This window comes from Zea mays, chromosome 7 (genome assembly GCF_902167145.1).
Source record: "Zea mays cultivar B73 chromosome 7, Zm-B73-REFERENCE-NAM-5.0, whole genome shotgun sequence".
NCBI lineage: Eukaryota > Viridiplantae > Streptophyta > Magnoliopsida > Poales > Poaceae > Zea > Zea mays.
In genome coordinates this window covers 174990696-175017957 of record NC_050102.1, presented here as the reverse complement: position 1 = coordinate 175017957, position 27262 = coordinate 174990696, and the positions used below count along the sequence as shown (strand labels likewise).

General features: G+C 48.4%; 1 pseudogene; it reads left to right on the top strand.

Moving 5' to 3' along the window:
• Nucleotides 1-779: 779 nt before the first annotated feature.
• Nucleotides 780-21390, top strand: LOC103634397 (scarecrow-like protein 6; annotated as a pseudogene).
• Nucleotides 21391-27262: the final 5872 nt, after the last annotated feature.

The window sequence follows — 27262 nt, the reverse complement described above, 5'->3', positions numbered from 1 at the left end:
AGCCCGGCCCGCTTATTCGTGCCGGGCCGGCCCGGGCCCGCATATAACCGGGCCGTGCCGGGCTCGGACCGGGCCCAAAAAACGGGCTTCGTGCCGGGCTCACGGGGCCTCGTGCTTATTGGACATCTATAGTGGTACCCTATATGAGCTCTCAAAGTCCGAAACGAACCTGTCACGCCTTCCGTGCCGTGCGCGTGCACGTAACGATATTCCTATGTACGTAAAGGCCTAACGGGGCAGTAGGGCACACACCAGCAGAGAGTACCAGAGTGGCAACGCCTGGAACGAAAGGATAACAGCTGTACCGCACCTGCACGAACGGAAGCGTTTGGGCGTTGGAGATGATATTGGAGCTGAGGGCACCAGATGATACGGTGCAGACACAAGATCAAAAAAAAAAAATCAACCAAATGTTGCATGCGAAATTCTCTCCGCAGGAAAAAAAACATGCTCTCCAAATTTTCCACGCTAAAACATATGCAGTCACGTCACGTCTACTCACGTGGTTGATTGTTCCGAGCTGAGATGGATGGGTCTAGAGCGATGGACAGGGACAGGGGTGCCTGGATTTTATTGTCTGACAGCGATTATATTAGTGGTGGGGAGGTCCTTCCCCACCGTAGAAATCCCTACTACTCTATAAGAGTCTATTGTAGGCGTGCACATGTGCCATCGTTCTGCCTCTCGGCGCTCCCCTCCTAGAATCTCGGCCGCGTCATTCCAGGGACGACTCTCCATCCCTGCCGCCGCCATCATCGCCCCACGCTCGCGCTCCGTCGATGGAAGGCGCCATTCTAGGGATCCTCTGCGGCCTCCACTATCCTCCCAATCCTTGGCCCGCTCGTGATATCCCCATGGCCCCGCCGCTCCCACCCCTGTCCTCCCGACCTCTCTGTCGGGTCCTTGTTCCCGTCGTCGACCCTGGCCCATTCCACCAGTCAGCATCACCCTCGGCCATGGCCTCCGACCACCAGCCCCGCTTCAGTTCGCCACTCCCTCCCCGCCGGTGTGGCAGTCCTCGCCGGTGCTAACGCCAAGAACGTCTCCCCGCCGCCGGTGGTGGCGGCATGGCCAGGTGGAGGAGGGGCGGAGGAGTGGCAGCTCACGCCGCTTGACATGGGCCTTGGCGCCGGCGAGGGGTGGGACGCCGCCGACGCCGCCGGGGCTCGCCCCCGACCACACCTTCCTGATAGTCGCCTAGAGGGGGGGGTGAATAGGGCGAAACTGAAATTTATAAATATAAACACAACTACAAGCCGGGGTTAGCGTTAGTAATAATAAATGAGTCCGCAAGAGAGGGCGCAAAACAAATCGCAAGCAAATAAGGAGAGTGACGCGTGGATTTGTTTTACCGAGGTTCGGTTCTTGCAAACCTACTCCCCGTTGAGGAGGCCACAAAGGCCGGGTCTCTTTCAACCCTTCCCTCTCTCAAACGGTCCCTCGGACCGAGTGAGCTTTCCTTCTTCTCAATCAACCGGGAACAAAACTTCCCCGCAAGGGTCACCACACAATCGGTGCCTCTTGCCTCGGTTACAATTGAGTGTTGATCACAAGAGCAAAAGAGAAAGAAAGAATGCGATCCAAGCGCAAGAGCTCAAAAGAACACGGCAAATCTCTCTCGCTAGTCACTAAGGGCTTGAGTGGAATTGGAGAGGATTTGATCTCTTTGTATGTGTCTAGAATTGAATGCCTAGCTCTTGTAAGTGGTTGAGAAGTGGAAAACTTGGATAGCAATGAATGTGGGGTGGTTGGGGTATTTATAGCCCCAACCACCAAACTTGACCGTTGGCTGGAGGCTTCTGTTCGATGGCGCACCGGACAGTCCGGTGCACACCGGACAGTCCGGTGCCCCTGCCACGTCAGCGTTGCCGTTGGATTCTAGCCGTTGGAGCTTCTGACTTGTGGGCCCGCCTGGGTGTCCGGTGCACACCGGACATGCACTGTTTGATGTCCGGTGCGCCGGTATGGGCAGCCCTGACGTCTGCGCGCGCTGCGCGCGCATTTAATGCAGCGCAGGGAGCCGTTGGCGCCGCAGGGAACCGTTGCTCCGCTGGCACACCGGACAGTCCGGTGCTGAAAGGGAATTAGGCTTACACCTAGTTCCTAAATAATTTTGGTGGTTGAACTGCCCAACACAAATATTGGACTGACTAGTTTGCTCTAGTGTATAAGTTATACAGGTGCAAAAGGTTCACATCTAGCCAATAAAAAGAAAGTGTTGGATTCAATAAAAGGAGCAAAGGGGCAACCGAGGGCACCCCTGGTCTGGCGCACCGGACTGTCCGGTGTGCCACCGGACAGTGAACAGTACCTGTCCGGTGCACCAGGGGACTCAGACTCAAACTCTTCACCCTCGGGATTTCTCGGAAGCCGGCGCGCTATAATTCACCGGACTGTCCGGTGTGCACCGGACATGTCCGGTGCTCCAAGGAAAGCTCGGCCTCCTGAACTCGCCAGCCTCGGGTTCGCGCGGCAGCCGCTCCGCTATAATTCACCGGACTGTCCGGTGTGCACCGGACTGTCCGGTGTGCCAGCGGAGCAACGGTTCCCTGCGGCGCCAACGGCTCCCTGCGCTGCATTAAATGCGCGCGCAGCGCGCGCAGACGTCAGGGCTGCCCATACCGGCGCACCGGACATCAAACAGTGCATGTCCGGTGTGCACCGGACACCCAGGCGGGCCCACAAGTCAGAAGCTCCAACGGCTAGAATCCAACGGCAACGCTGACGTGGCAGGGGCACCGGACTGTCCGGTGTGCACCGGACTGTCCGGTGCGCCATCGAACAGAAGCCTCCAGCCAACGGTCAAGTTTGGTGGTTGGGGCTATAAATACCCCAACCACCCCACATTCATTGCCATCCAAGTTTTCCACTTCTCAACCACTTACAAGAGCTAGGCATTCAATTCTAGACACATACAAAGAGATCAAATCCTCTCCAATTCCACTCAAGCCCTTAGTGACTAGCGAGAGAGATTTGCCGTGTTCTTTTGAGCTCTTGCGCTTGGATCGCATTCTTTCTTTCTCTTTTGCTCTTGTGATCAACACTCAATTGTAACCGAGGCAAGAGGCACCGATTGTGTGGTGACCCTTGCGGGGAAGTTTTGTTCCCGGTTGATTGAGAAGAAGGAAAGCTCACTCGGTCCGAGGGACCGTTTGAGAGAGGGAAGGGTTGAAAGAGACCCGGCCTTTGTGGCCTCCTCAACGGGGAGTAGGTTTGCAAGAACCGAACCTCGGTAAAACAAATCCACGCGTCACTCTCCTTATTTGCTTGCGATTTGTTTTGCGCCCTCTCTTGCGGACTCATTTATTATTACTAACGCTAACCCCGGCTTGTAGTTGTGTTTATATTTATAAATTTCAGTTTCGCCCTATTCACCCCCCCCTCTAGGCGACTATCAATTGGTATCGGAGCCCGGTTCTTCATTAGAGCCTAACCGCTCGAAGTGATGTCGGGAGATCACGCCAAGAAGGAGATGGAGATCGGCGACGACAAGCCCACTACAAGCCAAGGGAGCACTTCATCTTCATCGGAAGAGTCCCGCACCAAGAGAAGAGAGAAGAAGAAGAAATCCTCCAAGCGGAAGGAGAAAAGATCTTCCTCTTCTCACCATAAGGAGAAGAAGGAAAAATCTTCTCACAAGCCGCATCGGAGTGGGGACAAGCACAAAAGGATGAGGAAGGTGGTCTTCTACGAGACCGACACTTCATCGACCTCCACCTCCGGCTCCGACGCGGCGTCCGTCACTTCTAAACGCCAAGAGCGTAAGAAGTATAGTAAGATCCCCCTACGCTACCCTCGCATTCCTAAACATACACCTTTACTTTCCGTCCCATTAGGCAAACCACCAACTTTTAATGGTGAAGATTATGCTATGTGGAGTAATTTGATGCGATTTCATCTAACCTCTCTCCACAAAAGATTATGGGATGTTGTTGAGTATGGTGTACAGGTACCATCCGTAGGGGATGAGGACTACGACACGGACGAAGTGGCCCAAATCGAGCACTTCAACTCTCAAGCCACAACCATTCTCCTTGCCTCTTTAAGCAAGGAGGAATACAACAAAGTACAAGGGTTGAAGAACGCCAAGGAGATTTGGGACCTACTCAAGACGGCGCATGAGGGTGATGAACTCACCAAGATCACCAAGCGGGAAACGATCGAGGGGGAGCTCGGTCGCTTCCGTCTTCGCCAAGGGGAGGAGCCACAAGACATGTACAACCGGCTCAAGACCTTGGTGAACCAAGTGCGCAACCTCGGGAGCACAAAATGGGATGACCACGAAGTGGTTAAGGTTATTCTGAGAGCCCTTATTTTCCTTAACCCTACTCAAGTACAATTAATTCGTGGCAATCCTAGATATACACAAATGACCCCCGAGGAAGTCATCGGGAATTTTGTTAGTTTTGAATGCATGATTAAGGGCTCCAAGAAGATCAACGAGCTTGATGAGCCTTCCACATCCGAGGCGCAACCCGTGGCCTTCAAGGCAACGGAAGAGGAGTCTACACCAAGTAGACAACCAATTGACGCCTCCAAGCTCGACAACGAGGAGATGGCCCTAATCATCAAAAGCTTCCGGCAAATCCTCAAGCAACGGAAGGGGAAGGACTACAAATCCCGTTCCAAGAAGGTTTGCTACAAGTGTGGTAAGCCCGGTCACTTTATTGCTAAATGTCCATTATCAAGTGACAGTGACAGGGACAACGACAAGAAGGGCAAGAGGAAGGAGAAGAAGAAGTACTACAAGAAGAAGGGCGGCGATGCCCATGTTTGTCGGGAGTGGGACTCCGACGAAAGCTCAAGCGACTCCTCCGACGACGAGGACGCCGCCAACATCGCCGTCACCAAAGGCCTCCTCTTCCCCAACGTCGGCCACAAGTGCCTTATGGCCAAGGACGGCAAAAAGAAGGTAAAATCAAAGTCCTCCACTAAATATGAAACATCTAGTGATGAGGATGATAAAAATGAGGAGGATAACTTGCGTATTCTTTTTGCCAACCTTAACATGGAACAAAAGGAAAAATTAAATGAGCTAATTAGTGCTATCCATGAAAAGGATGATCTCTTGGACTCCCAAGAAGATTTCCTAATCAAGGAAAACAAGAAACATGTTAAGGTTAAAAATGCTTATGCTCTAGAAAGAGAAAAATGTGAAAAATTATCTAGTGAGCTAAGCACTTGCCATGAGATTTTAGACAACCTTAGAAATGAAAATGCTAATTTGTTGGCTAAGGTTGATTCTCATGTTTGCATTGATCCTAGAAATGACGATGTTGATTTGCTTGCTAGGATTGATGAATTGAATGCTTGCATCGCTAGCCTTAGAAATGAGAATGAGAAATTAATTGCTAAGGCTAAGGATTTTGATGTTTGCAATACTACTATTTCTGACCTTAGAACTAAGAATGATTTGTTGCATGCTAAGGTTATTGAATTAAAGTCTTGCAAACCCTCTACATCTACTATTGAGCATGTGTCCATTTGCACTAGATGTAGAGATATTAATGTTGATGCTATCCATGATCACCTTGCCTTAATTAAAAAACAAAATGATCACATAGCACAACTTAATGCTAAAATTAGAGAGCATGACTTAGAAAATGAAAAATTTAAATTGGCTAGAAGCATGCTCTATAATGGGAGACGCCCGGGCATTAAGGACGGCATTGGCTTTCAAAGGGGAGACAATGTCAAAATTAATGCCCCTCCTAAGAACTTATCTAACTTTGTTAAGGGCAAGGCTCCCATGCCTCAGGATAACGAGGGTTACATTTTGTACCCTGCCGGGTATCCTGAGAATAAGATTAAGAAAATTCATTCTAGGAAGTCTCACTCTGGCCCTAATTATGCTTTTATGTATAAGGGTGAAACATCTAGATCTAGGCAACCAACCCATGCCAAGTTGCCTAGAAAGAAAACTATTAATGCATCAAATGATCATGCCATTTCATTTAAAACTTTTGATGCATCTTATGTGTTGACTAGCAAATCTGGCAAGGTAGTTGCCAAAATTGTTGGGGGCAAACACAAGGGCTCCAAGACTTGTGTTTGGGTACCCAAAGTTCTTGTATCTAATGCTAAAGGACCCAAAACCGTTTGGGTACCTAAAACAAAGAACTAAACTTGTTTTGTAGGTTTATGCATCCGGGGGCACAAGTTGGATACTCGACAGCGGGTGCACAAACCACATGACCGGGGAGAAAAGGATGTTCTCCTCATATGAGAAAAACCAGGATCCCCAACGAGCTATCACATTCGGGGATGGAAATCAAGGTTTGGTCAAAGGTTTGGGTAAAATTGCTATATCTCCTGACCATTCTATTTCCAATGTTTTTCTCGTAGATTCATTAGATTACAACTTGCTTTCTGTTTCCCAATTATGTCAAATGGGCTACAACTGTCTTTTTACTGATTTAGGTGTCACTGTCTTTAGAAGAAGTGATGATTCAATAGCATTTAAAGGTGTGTTAGAGAGTCAGCTATACTTAGTAGATTTTGATAGAGCTGAGCTCGACACATGTTTAATTGCTAAGACTAACATGGGTTGGCTCTGGCACCGCCGACTAGCCCATGTTGGGATGAAGAATCTTCATAAGCTTCTAAAGGGAGAGCACATTTTAGGACTAACCAATGTTCATTTTGAGAAAGACAGGATTTGTAGCGCATGCCAAGCAGGGAAGCAAGTTGGCACTCATCATCCACACAAGAACATAATGACGACTGACAGACCACTGGAGCTCCTACACATGGATCTATTCGGCCCGATCGCTTACATAAGCATCGGCGGGAGTAAGTACTGTCTAGTTATTGTGGATGATTATTCTCGCTTCACTTGGGTATTCTTTTTACAGGAAAAATCTCAAACCCAAGAGACCTTAAAAGGATTCTTGAGACGGGCTCAAAATGAGTTCGGCTTAAGGATCAAGAAAATAAGAAGCGACAATGGGACGGAGTTCAAGAACTCTCAAATTGAAAGCTTCCTTGAGGAGGAGGGCATCAAGCATGAGTTCTCTTCTCCCTACACGCCACAACAAAATGGTGTAGTGGAGAGGAAGAATCGAACTCTATTGGACATGGCAAGAACCATGCTTGATGAGTACAAGACACCGGACCGGTTTTGGGCCGAAGCAGTCAATACCGCCTGCTACGCCATCAACCGGTTATATCTTCACCGAATCCTCAAGAAGACATCATATGAACTCCTAACCGGTAAAAAGCCCAACATTTCATATTTTAGAGTTTTTGGTAGCAAATGCTTCATTCTTATTAAAAGAGGTAGAAAATCTAAATTTGCTCCTAAAACTGTAGAAGGCTTTTTACTTGGTTATGACTCAAACACAAGGGCATATAGGGTCTTTAACAAGTCCACTGGACTAGTTGAAGTCTCTTGTGACGTTGTGTTTGATGAAACTAACGGCTCTCAAGTAGAGCAAGTTGATCTTGATGAGATAGGTGAAGAACAGGCTCCATGCATAGCGCTTAGGAACATGTCCATTGGGGATGTGTGTCCTAGGGAATCCGAAGAGCCTCCAAATGCACAAGATCAACCATCCTCCTCCATGCAAGCATCTCCACCAACTCAAAATGAGGATGAGGCTCAAAATGATGAAGAGCAAAATCAAGAAGACGAGCCACCTCAAGATAATAGCAATGATCAAGGGGGAGATACAAATGATCAAGAAAAGGAGGATGAGGAAGAACCAAGACCGCCACACCCAAGAGTCCACCAAGCAATCCAACGAGATCACCCCGTCGACACCATCCTCGGCGACATTCATAAGGGGGTAACTACTCGATCTCGGGTTGCTCATTTTTGTGAACATTACTCTTTTGTTTCCTCTATTGAGCCACACAGGGTAGAGGAAGCTCTCCAAGATTCGGATTGGGTGGTGGCGATGCAAGAGGAGCTCCACAATTTCACGAGGAATGAGGTATGGCATTTAGTTCCGCGTCCTAACCAAAATGTTGTAGGAACCAAATGGGTCTTCCGCAACAAGCAAGATGAGCATGGTGTGGTGACAAGGAACAAAGCTCGACTCGTGGCCAAAGGGTATTCACAAGTCGAAGGTTTGGATTTTGGTGAAACCTATGCACCCGTAGCTAGGCTTGAGTCAATTCGCATATTATTGGCCTATGCTACTTACCATGGCTTTAAGCTTTATCAAATGGACGTGAAAAGTGCCTTCCTCAATGGACCAATCAAGGAAGAAGTCTATGTTGAGCAACCTCCCGGCTTTGAAGACAGTGAGTATCCTAACCATGTCTATAAGCTCTCTAAGGCGCTTTATGGGCTCAAGCAAGCCCCAAGAGCATGGTATGAATGCCTTAGAGATTTTCTTATTGCAAATGGATTCAAAGTCGGAAAGGCCGATCCTACACTCTTTACTAAAACTCTTGAAAATGACTTGTTTGTATGCCAAATTTATGTTGATGATATTATATTTGGGTCTACTAACGAGTCTACATGTGAAGAGTTTAGTAGGATCATGACACAGAAATTCGAGATGTCAATGATGGGGGAGTTGAAGTATTTTCTAGGATTTCAAGTAAAGCAACTCCAAGAGGGCACCTTCATCAGCCAAACGAAGTACACTCAAGACATTCTAACCAAGTTTGGGATGAAGGATGCCAAGCCCATCAAGACACCCATGGGAACAAATGGGCATCTCGACCTCGACACGGGAGGTAAGTCCGTGGATCAAAAGGTATACCGGTCGATGATTGGTTCATTGCTTTATTTATGTGCATCTCGACCGGACATTATGCTTTCCGTTTGCATGTGTGCAAGATTTCAAGCCGACCCTAAGGAATCACACCTTACGGCCGTAAAACGAATCTTGAGATATTTGGCTTATACTCCTAAGTTTGGGCTTTGGTACCCTCGAGGATCCACTTTTGATTTGATTGGTTATTCTGATGCCGATTGGGCGGGGTGTAAGATCAATAGGAAGAGCACATCGGGGACTTGCCAGTTCTTGGGAAGATCCTTGGTGTCATGGGCTTCAAAGAAGCAGAATTCGGTCGCTCTTTCCACCGCCGAAGCTGAGTATATTGCCGCAGGTCACTGTTGCGCGCAATTGCTTTGGATGAGGCAAACCCTGCGGGACTACGGTTACAAATTAACCAAAGTCCCTTTGCTATGTGATAATGAGAGTGCAATCAAAATGGCCGACAATCCCGTCGAGCATAGCCGCACTAAGCACATAGCCATTCGGTATCATTTTCTTAGGGATCACCAACAAAAGGGGGATATCGAGATTTCTTACATTAATACTAAAGATCAATTAGCCGATATCTTTACCAAGCCACTTGATGAACAATCTTTTACCAGACTTAGGCATGAGCTCAATATTCTTGATTCTAGAAATTTCTTTTGCTAAGCTTGCACACATAGCTCATTTGAATACCTTTGATCATATCTCTTCTATATGCTATGACTAATGTGTTTTCAAGTCTATTTCAAACCAAGTCATAGGTATATTGAAAGGGAATTGGAGTCTTCGGCGAAGACAAAGGCTTCCACTCCGTAACTCATACTTCGCCACCACTCCGAGCAACTCTCTCTTCTTTGGGGGAGAAATGAGCATCAAGGAAAAGGACTTCATCCTTGGGGGAGAGAGTAAAAGCTCAAACGCAAAAGGACTTCGTCTTTGGTATAATCTTAACTCATTTATTTATGACCCAAAGGGAAGGAAACACTTAGAGGGCTCTAATGCTTCCGTTTTTGGCGATTCATGCCAAAGGGGGAGAAAGTAAGAGCCCAAAGCAAAAGGACCGCACCACCACCAATTTCAAAAACTTAAGTATTGAATATTTTTCAATTGATATCCTATTGTGTTCAAAAGGGGGAGAAAGTAGTATTTCAAAAATGGTATATCAAAACCCTCTTGAACACTAAGAGGTGGATCTCTTTTAGGGGGAGTTTTGTTTAGTCAAAGGAAAAGCATTTGAAACAGGGGGAGGAAATTTCAAATCTTGAAAATGCTTTTTGCAAACTCTTATTTATTTACCTTTGACTATTTGCAAAAGATCTATGAAAAGGATTTACAAAAGGTTTTGCAAAAACTAAACAAGTGGTGCAATCGTGGTCCAAAATGTTAAATAAGAAAGAAACATTCCTTGCATATCTTGTGAGTAGTTATATTGGCTCAATTCCAAGCAACCTTTACACTTACATTATGCAAACTAGTTCAATTATGCACTTCTACATTTGCTTTGGTTTGTGTTGGCATCAATCACCAAAAAGGGGGAGATTGAAAGGGAATTAGGCTTACACCTAGTTCCTAAATAATTTTGGTGGTTGAACTGCCCAACACAAATATTGGACTGACTAGTTTGCTCTAGTGTATAAGTTATACAGGTGCAAAAGGTTCACATCTAGCCAATAAAAAGAAAGTGTTGGATTCAATAAAAGGAGCAAAGGGGCAACCGAGGGCACCCCTGGTCTGGCGCACCGGACTGTCCGGTGTGCCACCGGACAGTGAACAGTACCTGTCCGGTGCACCAGGGGACTCAGACTCAAACTCTTCACCCTCGGGATTTCTCGGAAGCCGGCGCGCTATAATTCACCGGACTGTCCGGTGTGCACCGGACATGTCCGGTGCTCCAAGGAAAGCTCGGCCTCCTGAACTCGCCAGCCTCGGGTTCGCGCGGCAGCCGCTCCGCTATAATTCACCGGACTGTCCGGTGTGCACCGGACTGTCCGGTGTGCCAGCGGAGCAACGGTTCCCTGCGGCGCCAACGGCTCCCTGCGCTGCATTAAATGCGCGCGCAGCGCGCGCAGACGTCAGGGCTGCCCATACCGGCGCACCGGACATCAAACAGTGCATGTCCGGTGTGCACCGGACACCCAGGCGGGCCCACAAGTCAGAAGCTCCAACGGCTAGAATCCAACGGCAACGCTGACGTGGCAGGGGCACCGGACTGTCCGGTGTGCACCGGACTGTCCGGTGCGCCATCGAACAGAAGCCTCCAGCCAACGGTCAAGTTTGGTGGTTGGGGCTATAAATACCCCAACCACCCCACATTCATTGCCATCCAAGTTTTCCACTTCTCAACCACTTACAAGAGCTAGGCATTCAATTCTAGACACATACAAAGAGATCAAATCCTCTCCAATTCCACTCAAGCCCTTAGTGACTAGCGAGAGAGATTTGCCGTGTTCTTTTGAGCTCTTGCGCTTGGATCGCATTCTTTCTTTCTCTTTTGCTCTTGTGATCAACACTCAATTGTAACCGAGGCAAGAGGCACCGATTGTGTGGTGACCCTTGCGGGGAAGTTTTGTTCCCGGTTGATTGAGAAGAAGGAAAGCTCACTCGGTCCGAGGGACCGTTTGAGAGAGGGAAGGGTTGAAAGAGACCCGGCCTTTGTGGCCTCCTCAACGGGGAGTAGGTTTGCAAGAACCGAACCTCGGTAAAACAAATCCACGCGTCACTCTCCTTATTTGCTTGCGATTTGTTTTGCGCCCTCTCTTGCGGACTCATTTATTATTACTAACGCTAACCCCGGCTTGTAGTTGTGTTTATATTTATAAATTTCAGTTTCGCCCTATTCACCCCCCCCTCTAGGCGACTATCAGGTGCACACCGGACAGTCCGGTGAATTATAGCGGAGCGGCTGCCGCGCGAACCCGAGGCTGGCGAGTTCAGGAGGCCGAGCTTTCCTTGGAGCACCGGACATGTCCGGTGCACACCGGACAGTCCGGTGAATTATAGCGCGCCGGCTTCCGAGAAATCCCGAGGGTGAAGAGTTTGAGTCTGAGTCCCCTGGTGCACCGGACAGGTACTGTTCACTGTCCGGTGGCACACCGGACAGTCCGGTGCGCCAGACCAGGGGTGCCCTCGGTTGCTCCTTTGCTCCTTTTATTGAATCCAACACTTTCTTTTTATTGGCTAGATGTGAACCTTTTGCACCTGTATAACTTATACACTAGAGCAAACTAGTCAGTCCAATATTTGTGTTGGGCAGTTCAACCACCAAAATTATTTAGGAACTAGGTGTAAGCCTAATTCCCTTTCAATCTCCCCCTTTTTGGTGATTGATGCCAACACAAACCAAAGCAAATGTAGAAGTGCATAATTGAACTAGTTTGCATAATGTAAGTGTAAAGGTTGCTTGGAATTGAGCCAATATAACTACTCACAAGATATGCAAGGAATGTTTCTTTCTTATATAACATTTTGGACCACGTTTGCACCACATGTTTTGTTTTTGCAAATTCTTTTTGTAAATCCATTTCAAAGATCTTTTGCAAATAGTCAAAGGTACATGAATAAGAGTTTGCAAAGCATTTTCAAGATTTGAAATTTCCTCCCCCTGTTTCAAATGCTTTTCCTTTGACTAAACAAAACTCCCCCTAAAAGAGATCCACCTCTTAGTGTTCAAGAGGGTTTTGATATACCATTTTTGAAATACTACTTTCTCCCCCTTTTGAACATAATAGAATACCAAATGATAAAGACTTTTTGGAAAGCACTAAGTTTTTGAATTTTGTGGTGGTGGTGCGGTCCTTTTGCTTTGGGCTCATTTCTCCCCCTTTTTGGCATGAATCGCCAAAAACGGAATTATTAGAGCCCTGTAAGTGCAATCTTCCCCTTTGGTCATAAATAGGTGAGTTAAGATTATACCAAAGACGAAGTCCTTTTGCGTTTGAGCTTTTACTCTCTCCCCCATGGATGAAGTCCTTTTCCTTGATGCTCATTTCTCCCCCAAAGATGAGAGAGTTGCTCGGAGTGATGGCGAAGTATGAGTTACGGAGTGGAAGCCTTTGTCTTCGCCGAAGACTCCAATTCCCTTTCAATATGCCTATGACTTGGTTTGAAATAAACTTGAAAACACATTAGTCATAGCATATAAAAGAGATATGATCAAAGGTATTCAAATGAGCTATGTGTGCAAGTTTAGCAAAAGAAATTTCTAGAATCAAGAATATTGAGCTCATGCCTAAGTCTGGTAAAAGATTGTTCATCAAGTGGCTTGGTAAAGATATCGGCTAATTGATCTTTAGTATTAATGTAAGAAATCTCGATATCCCCCTTTTGTTGGTGATCCCTAAGAAAATGATACCGAATGGCTATGTGCTTAGTGCGGCTATGCTCGACGGGATTGTCGGCCATTTTGATTGCACTCTCATTATCACATAGCAAAGGGACCTTGGTTAATTTGTAACCGTAGTCCCGCAGGGTTTGCCTCATCCAAAGCAATTGCGCGCAACAATGTCCTGCGGCAATGTACTCGGCTTCGGCGGTGGAAAGAGCGACCGAATTTTGCTTCTTTGAAGCCCAAGACACCAAGGATCTTCCCAAGAACTGGCAAGTCCCCGATGTGCTCTTCCTATTGATTTTGCACCCCGCCCAATCGGCATCCGAATAACCAATTAAATCAAATGTGGATCCCCTAGGGTACCAAAGCCCAAACTTAGGAGTATAAGCCAAATATCTCAAGATTCGTTTTACGGCCGTAAGGTGGGATTCCTTAGGGTCGGATTGGAATCTTGCACACATGCAAACGGAAAGCATAATGTCCGGTCGAGATGCACATAAATAAAGCAATGAACCAATCATCGACCGGTATACCTTTTGATCCACGGACTTACCTCCCGTGTCGAGGTCGAGATGCCCATTAGTTCCCATGGGTGTCTTGATGGGTTTGGCATCCTTCATCCCAAACTTGGTTAGAATGTCTTGAGTGTACTTTGTTTGGCAAATGAAGGTGCCCTCTTGGAGTTGCTTGACTTGGAATCCTAGAAAATACTTCAACTCCCCCATCATCGACATCTCGAATTTCTGTGTCATGATCCTACTAAACTCTTCACATGTAGACTCGTTAGTAGACCCAAATATAATATCATCAACATAAATTTGGCATACAAACAAGTCATTTTCAAGAGTTTTAGTAAAGAGTGTAGGATCGGCCTTGCCGACTTTGAAGCCATTAGCAATAAGGAAATCTCTAAGGCATTCATACCATGCTCTTGGGGCTTGCTTGAGCCCATAAAGCGCCTTAGAGAGCCTATAGACATGGTTAGGGTACTCACTGTCTTCAAAGCCGGGAGGTTGCTCAACGTAGACCTCTTCCTTGATCGGTCCATTGAGGAAGGCACTTTTCACGTCCATTTGATAGAGCTTAAAGCCATGGTAAGTAGCATAGGCCAATAATATGCGAATTGACTCAAGCCTAGCTACGGGTGCATAGGTTTCACCAAAATCCAAACCTTCGACTTGTGAATACCCTTTGGCCACGAGTCGAGCTTTGTTCCTTGTCACCACACCATGCTCATCTTGCTTGTTGCGGAAGACCCACTTGGTTCCTACAACATTTTGATTAGGACGTGGAACTAAATGCCATACCTCATTCCTTGTGAAATTGTTGAGCTCCTCTTGCATTGCCACTACCCAATCCGAATCTTGGAGTGCTTCCTCTACCCTGTGTGGCTCAATAGAGGAAACAAAAGAGTAATGTTCACAAAAATGAGCAACCCGAGATCGAGTAGTTACCCCCTTATGAATGTCGCCGAGGATGGTGTCGACGGGGTGATCTCGTTGGATTGCTTGGTGGACTCTTGGGTGTGGCGGTCTTGGTTCTTCCTCATCCTCCTTTTCTTGATCATTTGCATCTCCCCCTTGATCATTGCCATCATCTTGAGGTGGCTCATCTTCTTGATTTTGCCCTTCATCAACTTGAGCCTCATCCTCATTTTGAGTTGGTGGAGATGCTTGCGTGGAGGAGGATGGTTGATCTTGTGCATTTGGAGGCTCTTCGGATTCCTTAGGACACACATCCCCGATGGACATGTTCCTAAGCGCTATGCATGGAGCCTGTTCTTCACCTATCTCATCAAGATCAACTTGCTCTACTTGAGAGCCGTTAGTTTCATCAAACACAACGTCACAAGAGACTTCAACTAGTCCAGTGGACTTGTTAAAGACCCTATATGCCCTTGTGTTTGAGTCATAACCAAGTAAAAAGCCTTCTACAGTTTTAGGAGCAAATTTAGATTTTCTACCTCTTTTAATAAGAATGAAGCATTTGCTACCAAAAACTCTAAAATATGAAATGTTGGGCTTTTTACCGGTTAGGAGTTCATATGATGTCTTCTTGAGGATTCGGTGAAGATATAACCGGTTGATGGCGTAGCAGGCGGTATTGACTGCTTCGGCCCAAAACCGGTCCGGTGTCTTGTACTCATCAAGCATGGTTCTTGCCATGTCCAATAGAGTTCGATTCTTCCTCTCCACTACACCATTTTGTTGTGGCGTGTAGGGAGAAGAGAACTCATGCTTGATGCCCTCCTCCTCAAGGAAGCTTTCAATTTGAGAGTTCTTGAACTCCGTCCCATTGTCGCTTCTTATTTTCTTGATCCTTAAGCCGAACTCATTTTGAGCCCGTCTCAAGAATCCTTTTAAGGTCTCTTGGGTTTGAGATTTTTCCTGTAAAAAGAATACCCAAGTGAAGCGAGAATAATCATCCACAATAACTAGACAGTACTTACTCCCGCCGATGCTTATGTAAGCGATCGGGCCGAATAGATCCATGTGTAGGAGCTCCAGTGGTCTGTCAGTCGTCATTATGTTCTTGTGTGGATGATGAGTGCCAACTTGCTTCCCTGCTTGGCATGCGCTACAAATCCTGTCTTTCTCAAAATGAACATTGGTTAGTCCTAAAATGTGCTCTCCCTTTAGAAGCTTATGAAGATTCTTCATCCCAACATGGGCTAGTCGGCGGTGCCAGAGCCAACCCATGTTAGTCTTAGCAATTAAACATGTGTCGAGCTCAGCTCTATCAAAATCTACTAAGTATAGCTGACTCTCTAACACACCTTTAAATGCTATTGAATCATCACTTCTTCTAAAGACAGTGACACCTAAATCAGTAAAAAGACAGTTGTAGCCCATTTGACATAATTGGGAAACAGAAAGCAAGTTGTAATCTAATGAATCTACGAGAAAAACATTGGAAATAGAATGGTCAGGAGATATAGCAATTTTACCCAAACCTTTGACCAAACCTTGATTTCCATCCCCGAATGTGATAGCTCGTTGGGGATCCTGGTTTTTCTCATATGAGGAGAACATCCTTTTCTCCCCGGTCATGTGGTTTGTGCACCCGCTGTCGAGTATCCAACTTGTGCCCCCGGATGCATAAACCTACAAAACAAGTTTAGTTCTTTGTTTTAGGTACCCAAACGGTTTTGGGTCCTTTAGCATTAGATACAAGAACTTTGGGTACCCAAACACAAGTCTTGGAGCCCTTGTGTTTGCCCCCAACAATTTTGGCAACTACCTTGCCAGATTTGCTAGTCAACACATAAGATGCATCAAAAGTTTTAAATGAAATGGCATGATCATTTGATGCATTAATAGTTTTCTTTCTAGGCAACTTGGCATGGGTTGGTTGCCTAGATCTAGATGTTTCACCCTTATACATAAAAGCATAATTAGGGCCAGAGTGAGACTTCCTAGAATGAATTTTCTTAATCTTATTCTCAGGATACCCGGCAGGGTACAAAATGTAACCCTCGTTATCCTGAGGCATGGGAGCCTTGCCCTTAACAAAGTTAGATAAGTTCTTAGGAGGGGCATTAATTTTGACATTGTCTCCCCTTTGAAAGCCAATGCCGTCCTTAATGCCCGGGCGTCTCCCATTATAGAGCATGCTTCTAGCCAATTTAAATTTTTCATTTTCTAAGTCATGCTCTCTAATTTTAGCATTAAGTTGTGCTATGTGATCATTTTGTTTTTTAATTAAGGCAAGGTGATCATGGATAGCATCAACATTAATATCTCTACATCTAGTGCAAATGGACACATGCTCAATAGTAGATGTAGAGGGTTTGCAAGACTTTAATTCAATAACCTTAGCATGCAACAAATCATTCTTAGTTCTAAGGTCAGAAATAGTAGTATTGCAAACATCAAAATCCTTAGCCTTAGCAATTAATTTCTCATTCTCATTTCTAAGGCTAGCGATGCAAGCATTCAATTCATCAATCCTAGCAAGCAAATCAACATCGTCATTTCTAGGATCAATGCAAACATGAGAATCAACCTTAGCCAACAAATTAGCATTTTCATTTCTAAGGTTGTCTAAAATCTCATGGCAAGTGCTTAGCTCACTAGATAATTTTTCACATTTTTCTCTTTCTAGAGCATAAGCATTTTTAACCTTAACATGTTTCTTGTTTTCCTTGATTAGGAAATCTTCTTGGGAGTCCAAGAGATCATCCTTTTCATGGATAGCACTAATTAGCTCATTTAATTTTTCCTTTTGTTCCATGTTAAGGTTGGCAAAAAGAATACGCAAGTTATCCTCCTCATTTTTATCATCCTCATCACTAGATGTTTCATATTTAGTGGAGGACTTTGATTTTACCTTCTTTTTGCCGTCCTTGGCCATAAGGCACTTGTGGCCGACGTTGGGGAAGAGGAGGCCTTTGGTGACGGCGATGTTGGCGGCGTCCTCGTCGTCGGAGGAGTCGCTTGAGCTTTCGTCGGAGTCCCACTCCCGACAAACATGGGCATCGCCGCCCTTCTTCTTGTAGTACTTCTTCTTCTCCTTCCTCTTGCCCTTCTTGTCGTTGTCCCTGTCACTGTCACTTGATAATGGACATTTAGCAATAAAGTGACCGGGCTTACCACACTTGTAGCAAACCTTCTTGGAACGGGATTTGTAGTCCTTCCCCTTCCGTTGCTTGAGGATTTGCCGGAAGCTTTTGATGATTAGGGCCATCTCCTCGTTGTCGAGCTTGGAGGCGTCAATTGGTTGTCTACTTGGTGTAGACTCCTCTTCCGTTGCCTTGAAGGCCACGGGTTGCGCCTCGGATGTGGAAGGCTCATCAAGCTCGTTGATCTTCTTGGAGCCCTTAATCATGCATTCAAAACTAACAAAATTCCCGATGACTTCCTCGGGGGTCATTTGTGTATATCTAGGATTGCCACGAATTAATTGTACTTGAGTAGGGTTAAGGAAAATAAGGGCTCTCAGAATAACCTTAACCACTTCGTGGTCATCCCATTTTGTGCTCCCGAGGTTGCGCACTTGGTTCACCAAGGTCTTGAGCCGGTTGTACATGTCTTGTGGCTCCTCCCCTTGGCGAAGACGGAAGCGACCGAACTCCCCCTCGATCGTTTCCCGCTTGGTGATCTTGGTGAGTTCATCACCCTCATGCGCCGTCTTGAGTAGGTCCCAAATCTCCTTGGCGTTCTTCAACCCTTGTACTTTGTTGTATTCCTCCTTGCTTAAAGAGGCAAGGAGAATGGTTGTGGCTTGAGAGTTGAAGTGCTCGATTTGGGCCACTTCGTCCGTGTCGTAGTCCTCATCCCCTACGGATGGTACCTGTACACCATACTCAACAACATCCCATAATCTTTTGTGGAGAGAGGTTAGATGAAATCGCATCAAATTACTCCACATAGCATAATCTTCACCATTAAAAGTTGGTGGTTTGCCTAATGGGACGGAAAGTAAAGGTGTATGTTTAGGAATGCGAGGGTAGCGTAGGGGGATCTTACTATACTTCTTACGCTCTTGGCGTTTAGAAGTGACGGACGCCGCGTCGGAGCCGGAGGTGGAGGTCGATGAAGTGTCGGTCTCGTAGAAGACCACCTTCCTCATCCTTTTGTGCTTGTCCCCACTCCGATGCGGCTTGTGAGAAGATTTTTCCTTCTTCTCCTTATGGTGAGAAGAGGAAGATCTTTTCTCCTTCCGCTTGGAGGATTTCTTCTTCTTCTCTCTTCTCTTGGTGCGGGACTCTTCCGATGAAGATGAAGTGCTCCCTTGGCTTGTAGTGGGCTTGTCGTCGCCGATCTCCATCTCCTTCTTGGCGTGATCTCCCGACATCACTTCGAGCGGTTAGGCTCTAATGAAGAACCGGGCTCTGATACCAATTGATAGTCGCCTAGAGGGGGGGGTGAATAGGGCGAAACTGAAATTTATAAATATAAACACAACTACAAGCCGGGGTTAGCGTTAGTAATAATAAATGAGTCCGCAAGAGAGGGCGCAAAACAAATCGCAAGCAAATAAGGAGAGTGACGCGTGGATTTGTTTTACCGAGGTTCGGTTCTTGCAAACCTACTCCCCGTTGAGGAGGCCACAAAGGCCGGGTCTCTTTCAACCCTTCCCTCTCTCAAACGGTCCCTCGGACCGAGTGAGCTTTCCTTCTTCTCAATCAACCGGGAACAAAACTTCCCCGCAAGGGTCACCACACAATCGGTGCCTCTTGCCTCGGTTACAATTGAGTGTTGATCACAAGAGCAAAAGAGAAAGAAAGAATGCGATCCAAGCGCAAGAGCTCAAAAGAACACGACAAATCTCTCTCGCTAGTCACTAAGGGCTTGAGTGGAATTGGAGAGGATTTGATCTCTTTGTATGTGTCTAGAATTGAATGCCTAGCTCTTGTAAGTGGTTGAGAAGTGGAAAACTTGGATAGCAATGAATGTGGGGTGGTTGGGGTATTTATAGCCCCAACCACCAAACTTGACCGTTGGCTGGAGGCTTCTGTTCGATGGCGCACCGGACAGTCCGGTGCACACCGGACAGTCCGGTGCCCCTGCCACGTCAGCGTTGCCGTTGGATTCTAGCCGTTGGAGCTTCTGACTTGTGGGCCCGCCTGGGTGTCCGGTGCACACCGGACATGCACTGTTTGATGTCCGGTGCGCCGGTATGGGCAGCCCTGACGTCTGCGCGCGCTGCGCGCGCATTTAATGCAGCGCAGGGAGCCGTTGGCGCCGCAGGGAACCGTTGCTCCGCTGGCACACCGGACAGTCCGGTGCACACCGGACAGTCCGGTGAATTATAGCGGAGCGGCTGCCGCGCGAACCCGAGGCTGGCGAGTTCAGGAGGCCGAGCTTTCCTTGGAGCACCGGACATGTCCGGTGCACACCGGACAGTCCGGTGAATTATAGCGCGCCGGCTTCCGAGAAATCCCGAGGGTGAAGAGTTTGAGTCTGAGTCCCCTGGTGCACCGGACAGGTACTGTTCACTGTCCGGTGGCACACCGGACAGTCCGGTGCGCCAGACCAGGGGTGCCCTCGGTTGCTCCTTTGCTCCTTTTATTGAATCCAACACTTTCTTTTTATTGGCTAGATGTGAACCTTTTGCACCTGTATAACTTATACACTAGAGCAAACTAGTCAGTCCAATATTTGTGTTGGGCAGTTCAACCACCAAAATTATTTAGGAACTAGGTGTAAGCCTAATTCCCTTTCACTTCCTCAGGTGGATCATCGACGGCGAGGACGCGTCTGCAGCCATGGGGTCTGTCATGGACCCGCAGGTCCTTGAGCTGGACCACACGTCGTCCATGATGTCGCCGGCGTTCGGGTCCACCATGTCGTTCGTGTCGGCCATGGAGGACGCCAAGCTGGTGCCCTTCGGCCACATGCCCAACTTCCTGCTCCACCACTACCACCAACACCACCCCCAGCCGCATGCCACCTTCTTCGGCTCGCACCCGTCCCTGGACGCGGCGCCGCAGCCGAAGCGACCCCACCCGATGGCCGGCGTGTACAAGGCCTTCTCCGAGGTGTCCCCCGTGCTCCAGTTCGCGCACCTCACCTGCGTGCAGGCGGTGCTGAACGAGCTCGGGGCCGCCAGCCGCATCCACGTGCTTGGACCTGGACATCAGCATGGGCGAGCGGTGGGCGTCGCTGATGTAGGAGCTGGCGCAGCGCTGACCCGCGGCGACGCTCAAGGTGACCGCATTGGTGTCGCCGGCGTCACACCACCCTCTGGAGCTGAACCTCATCCACGAGAACCTGTCGGGCTTCGCCCGCGAGCTCGGCGTGTTCCTCCAGTTCGCAGCGTACAATGTGGACGCCCTGGACCCCACGAAGCTGGTGGCCATCACGAGCGGCGACGCCGTGGCCGTCCACCTCCCCGTGGGGTAGGCCCACGTGGACGCAATGCCGGTCGTGCTCCGCCTCGTGAAGCGGCTCGGCGCCAAGGTGGTGGTGTCCGTGGACCGCGGCTGCGACCGCACGGAGCTGTCGTTCGCCACGCACCTGTTACAGGCGTTCCAGTCCTGCGTGTCCTGCTTGACTCCGTCGACGCCGTGGGGGGCGCGGACGCCGATGCGGTCAGTAGGATCGAGCGGTTCATGGTCTAGCCCGACGTGGAGCGGCGCTTGGTGTCACGCCACCGCGCGGCGGCGGCCGTGGACAAGCCGCTATTGCTGCCGTGGCGGACCGTGCTCGCATCGGCGGGGTTCGTGCCGGTGCAGGCCAGCACGTTCGCCGTGTCGTAGGCCGAGGCCCTACTCAAGCGGATGGCGCTGATGGGGTTCCGCGTGGAGAAGCGTGGCGGCGCGCTCTGCCTCTTACTTGCAGCGCGCTCTGCCTCTACTAGCAGCGTGGCGAGCTGGTCTCCGTGTCGGCGTGGCGGAGCTGACCGCCGGGGGGTACGCCGCCGCAACCAAGAGCCAGTCGTGAATCTACCACAAGCCGGAAGAGCAAGCGCATAAAGGCGGCCGGCAAAATTTTGTTCTTCAAACATTGGGATTCCGATCTGCACTTGGCGGCGAGATATATACAGGCTAGGACTAGGACGCTCCGGTTCGCTAATGCTCCAGGCTGACAGAAGTGTTTACGACCATTATCTTGTTCCATCAGATGCTGCTGGTACCCAAAAAAACAGAACAAAAAAGAAGAAGAAGCTAGGATCATTCGCACCGCTAGGATGCATGTTCTAATCCCTTGGGGTTACTGGATCCGCCCAATTTTTTGCTTAAGTGAACTAGAGTACCTTTTGTTAAGTTGTATGATCTGACAGAAAGAGAGAAATAAGCTAGACTCGTGCAGTTAACAGACCCTCTGACTTGGTGTGTGCACTGCACTGCACCCACCACGAAGCTCAAAAGTGAGCGCATTACAGGCGAAGCAGAGTTGCTAAACCAAGCAAGTTCCCACGTCTACTGGACTCCTGCAAGGCTGCAAGGATGGTTCAGGTTCAGGTCACGTTGGTCTCATTTGCCCATCGTTGTTTCAATGTTGCCACAAATAAGTACTGCTAGGAGTTTTTTTGTTTCACAGATCTTGCATGACGAAGAGAAACTTCGCTGGAAGCTTCATCTTCCAGCGCCGCTGAACGCTAAACGAGCACCGCTCCCCGCATGCCTGTGTCCTGACCCCTGCCGATTGCTGTGACGAGCGAGGCAGAGTAGCCAGCCAGGCCAGGCCAGGCTCACTCAAAACGTCCAAGGCAGGCACTACTGTCGAGGTCCAGGGTAGGGCACAACACACGCTGCCTACTACTCCCATCCCATCTGTGATCTCCCTCATGTGTCGGGCGGGCCGCGCCAGCAGCAGCACGCATGTGGCTCACATCACACTCGCGCGCCCACGACGGTGCCTGGTCGGTTTTGTCTCTGTGCGCTGCGTCCTCACATGCGCGTATCCGAACCGGGCGTTTGTATCCGGCAGCGGGGGATTCATTTAGGCCCTGTTCGGTTGTTCCGGATTGGAGCTACGGATTAATTCCTAGCCGGATTACTTCTCTAATTTATATAGATTTTGATGAGCTGGAATGAATCCTGGCTTATTCCGGTACAACCGAACGGGCCCTTACGGTTCTGTTCTTTCCGCTTACATTTTGGGCTTAGCAGATACGACGACCAAAACCTAAACCCCCAGGGGCTGCCAGTTTTGACCATGCCGCTCGTCGTCGTCGTCTTCCTCCCGACTGCACGCGCGAGTGCCCCCCTCCCCCTCTGATCACGGGCACGGTGCGCTGGAGCCTGGAGTGGAGGGCTTGAGTCGCTTGACTGGACTGGACGCCAGAGAGCTACAGGACTGGACTTGTGATGTTGTTATTAGAGGACAGACACATCATGAGCAGAGAGCTGCAGGCACAGGCAGCAGCCTATCCTAGCTGCAGTGGCCTGTTGGCCGCGCGCGACGAGGCTCTTCTATCCGTGTTGCTTTTCCCTGCGTGCGAGTGGAGTGGACTGAAAATCTGGACCGGCTGTGTGGCGGGCGGGGCCGGTGCTGCACAAGTACGTGTGACACACGCGATGGGGCTTGCCTCCGTGTCCACATTGTTACAAAATATTGCAATTGTGACCAATGCAAGGGGTGTGTCAGATTTTTCCCAATTGATATACTACTTGGGATGCGTCCCTTCATGTGAATATAAACAGGACATCTCTATGATAAAGTATCAACGACTGTCATTCTCCCTATCTCGTTTTCACTAATAACAGAGACTTATCGATATCTTAAAAAAATAGATTAATGTACAAGGTGTCGACGTTTGCTTATGATTAAACATTCTATATTTACTCTTTATAAATAATTTATGCGATATTGATAATGTTTGTTCTACATAAATTCAATTTATAATAATAATACGTATTTATATCATTACATATCTATGTTTAACCACATATTTTATCGTCAACATTGTACTCACGTTGCCCGTCGTTAAGGTCCTGAGCTGTTAGAGGCTCATCATTTTTTGTTTCGTAGCATCGCACGGGTACGTACCTAGTCGAAAAATAAACGCCGATCGTTCTAGAACGCCGTTGAATGATTATTGCTGCCGTTTTGTGAGAAGAAGAACACGAAGGGGTCTCTTTCGGACGTGCGTTTCAGAGCCTGCCAGCTGGGCCGCCACCAGGATGTGTGTGTCGTTGTCTGTCTCTTACTACTTACGTAATACAGTAGTGGTATCTCTTTTTTTTCTTCTTGAAAATATCGAGCATGTATAGATGCGATCGAGTACTTTGTATTTGGCGCGAGATAGAGTTAATTTGCTTGTCGCGGAGAAAAAAAAATGTTTGCATACCTGTAACGGTCGGACGTGTCCTCTTCGATCTTGCTCCACACGTATATGTCCTTTCGTTCTTTAATTTCCTGACGACGAGGAGATAAAAGACGAACTTATCTCTCCCTCTCTCTATCTCCCTCACTGTATTATTTTTCATCATTCACGAACAACGACACGGAACGTTTTGTTTCTAGAAGAACGGTCTCGAGCGATATGAGCTCAAAGTCCGAAACGAACCTGTGTCACGCCTTCCGTGCCGTGAGCGCAGTGGCGAATCCAAGATTGATCTAAGAGGGGCTACTAAATTAAGACTATAACAAAAAAAAAAAAAAAATTAAACCATACTACCTCGGGGAGCAACGATGGACATTCGAAGTTGCTGTCAATATACTTAACCAAATCCAAGCTCTCTCCTTTCATATGGTTGTCGTGCTCTAGAGAAGGCACCTATGGGCTATGGGGAAACAAAACAAAACAAAGGGTGAATCATCCATGCAACGAAAAATGTAAGACAAAGTATCTATGAACCTTGGAAAATCTGAACAGAAGGGGGATAGCAGATTAGTCAGACACACCTTGTTTTCTGGATAAACCTTCTCCTTGTACCACGCTGGCCTGTCCTGCAGACCCTGGACAGATGGCGACGAACAAAAAAGGTTTCAGTTTTCCTTTTCCGGAAGGCACCAGCCATTCCAGGCGAGCAGGCAAGCGAGCGGCGGCTCGGGCCATCGGGGCATGGCCACGTGGGGCCGTGGGCGCCTGGGCGGTGGTGCGGACGCGCAGTGGCGTGGTGCTGGTGCCGGCGTGCCGCGATGGCCGGTGGGCTACTGGGCTGTGCGCGGGGCTGGATGGCTGGCGGCTAGCAGCTGGTTACTTGGTTAGGGTAGGTGCGGCGCAGGGCTGGCGGCTAGGTATGGGCAGTGCGCACAGCGGCACGGACGTATTCGGCTATTCCTCTCTACTAGCGTTGTTGGGCTGTGACCGGGGCTGCAGCCTAAGGAGCCCCCTGCAGCCATGGTCGGAAATCCGCCCATGCGTGCGCGTGCACGTAACGATATTCCTATGTACGTAAGGCCTTAAACGGGGCAGTAGGGCACACACCAGCGGAGTACCAGAGTGGCAACGCCAGGAACGAAAGGAAAACAGCTGTACCGGTGCACCTGCACGAACGGAAGCGTTTGGGCGTTGGAGATGATATTAGAGGGCACCGGATGATCGAGGAGCCGTGCCGAGCCGATACGGCATCGTCTATGTATGTACTGACATGAAGGACCATGCACACACCAAACGCAACGCAACGCAAGTGATTAAATTCGGGGATGCTTGCAAGCAACCCTCAGCTGAGCCTCGTATTAGATATCACTGAATATCTTGGTCAAGCTTTACAGAAGAAAACACAAGACATAGTAAATGCTATCCGTCTTGTGCATTCAACAAAAATCCTTCTTGAACAAATGAGATCAGACAATGGTTGGGAAACGTTTATTTGGTTGTTGACTTCTGTTGAATCATGGAATTAGCATACCAAACTTTGATGAAATATATATATTGCGCGGTGGTCGTGCTCGTCAAGTCGTCGTCAGCCTGATCATTTTACCAATGATCATTATTTCAGAGTTGAAGTTTTTCGGGCAACAATTGATACTCAACTGACTGAACTGAATCTAAAATTTAATGAGAAGGTGATGGATCTTTTATCTATTAGTGTCAAATTGGTACCAAAAAATGGATTTACCTCTTTTCAGGCAAGTGATGTGTGCAGCATGGTGGAGAAGTACTACCCAGCAGATTTCACCCAACAAGAGAGGATTGGATTAGAGTGCCAATTGAATCATTTTGTTGCTGAAGCTTCTAACAGTGAAGATATGGAAAATATTGCAACCTTAGCTGACCTTTGTCGATGCCTTGTTTCCTCAGGACGTCATAGGGTTTTCAACTTGATTGATAGATCGGTTCGCTTACTTGTTACTCTTCCTGTTTCAACTGCTAGTGCTGAGCGTGCTTTTTCTAGCTTGAAGATAATCAAGACAAGGTTGCGGAATAAGATGGAAGATGAGTATCTTGCTAATAGTTTACTAGTACATATAGAAGGAGAAATCGTGGGAAACTACAGCTATGATGGTATAATTAATGATTTTAAGGATCTTAAGGAGAGAAAAGTGGTGTTCTAACATGTGTTTAAGCTAATATAATGACATGCTTGTATTTTGGTATATTCAAGTAAAATGATTTACTATGTATTGATACACTCATTATCAATATTATATTATTACAACAGAATTTTTGCCTTTTCTTCCACTGTAATTAGCTTTGTTTTGTGTCCAAAAGCTTTGATTGCCCCCCCCCCCCCCCCCCCCCCCCCTCCACTCGGTTGCTGGCTCCGCCACTGAACGCAAGTGATTAAATTCGGGGATGCTTGCAAGCAACCCTCAGCTGAGCCTCGTGTGGTTTCATGAAGAGAAGAAGGACGTCAGTAGGGTGTACGGCCGTACGGGTGCCGGCCGGTGCCGCCGCGCCATCACCATTCCTCCGACTCCGCCCACCCAAGTAGCCTCTCAACGGGAGCGTGCAACGTGGCCCGGACGGGGGCAGGTGCGTGGTCAATCAGCGGCATCTATCTATCGCAGTCGCAGGAGGAGAAACGAACGAGGCTCCGGGCCATGTGGTGGCGCGTAGGACTGGGCATAAAACCCGAGCCCGAAGCCCGTTACCCAAAATACCCGAACCCGTACCCGTTTAGCCCGAAGTCCGTTACCCGAACAGCTTCAACGGGTAACGAAACTGAATACCCGAACTAAGTGCGGGCCTAATCGGGTATTAACCCGTGGTATCCGAAGTATCCATTCTACCCGAAATTAGCCAGCAAGCACCAGCCGCTAGCCCAACAGCGTCACAGCCCACGGGCCACGGCCCAGTTGATAGCCTACTACGCAATCAAACCCTAGCTCCCTGACCGTGAATCCCTAATCCCTATCCAAGTATCCAGCACTCCGGCTGTCCCTGACGCGGCACCAGCGGCGGCTAGGCTACGGCAGCGCCCCCTCCATCGACCATCGCCAGTTCGCCACTGCAACTCCAAGTCTTCAAGGCTGGGCTACAGGCGCACCAGCCAGTCCTCCCACGCGACAGGCGTAGCCGGCCAAGCGGCTACAGGCGCACCGCGCAGCCGCGCACCAGGCACAGCCAGTCCTCCCAAGGCGACAGGCGCAGCCGCCAGCCGGCCAGGCGGGCTAGCTAATCCTGCTGAAGTGCTAATTACTACCTTGCTGCTGGTACTAGCCTACCAGGTGGCAGGTGATCGAGTGGAGGCTTGCTGCTTGGAGCCTTGCTGCCTTGAGCTGCAGACCTGCAGCTGCTACGCGAGACGCCGAGTTGCCTTAGCATGTGAACTTTTAGCATGTGAACTTGTGTATAATTTATAATAGCGGGTACCCAAATTTTACCCTAACCTAAACCTGAATTTGCGGGTACCCGAAATTACGGGTACCCGAAAGTT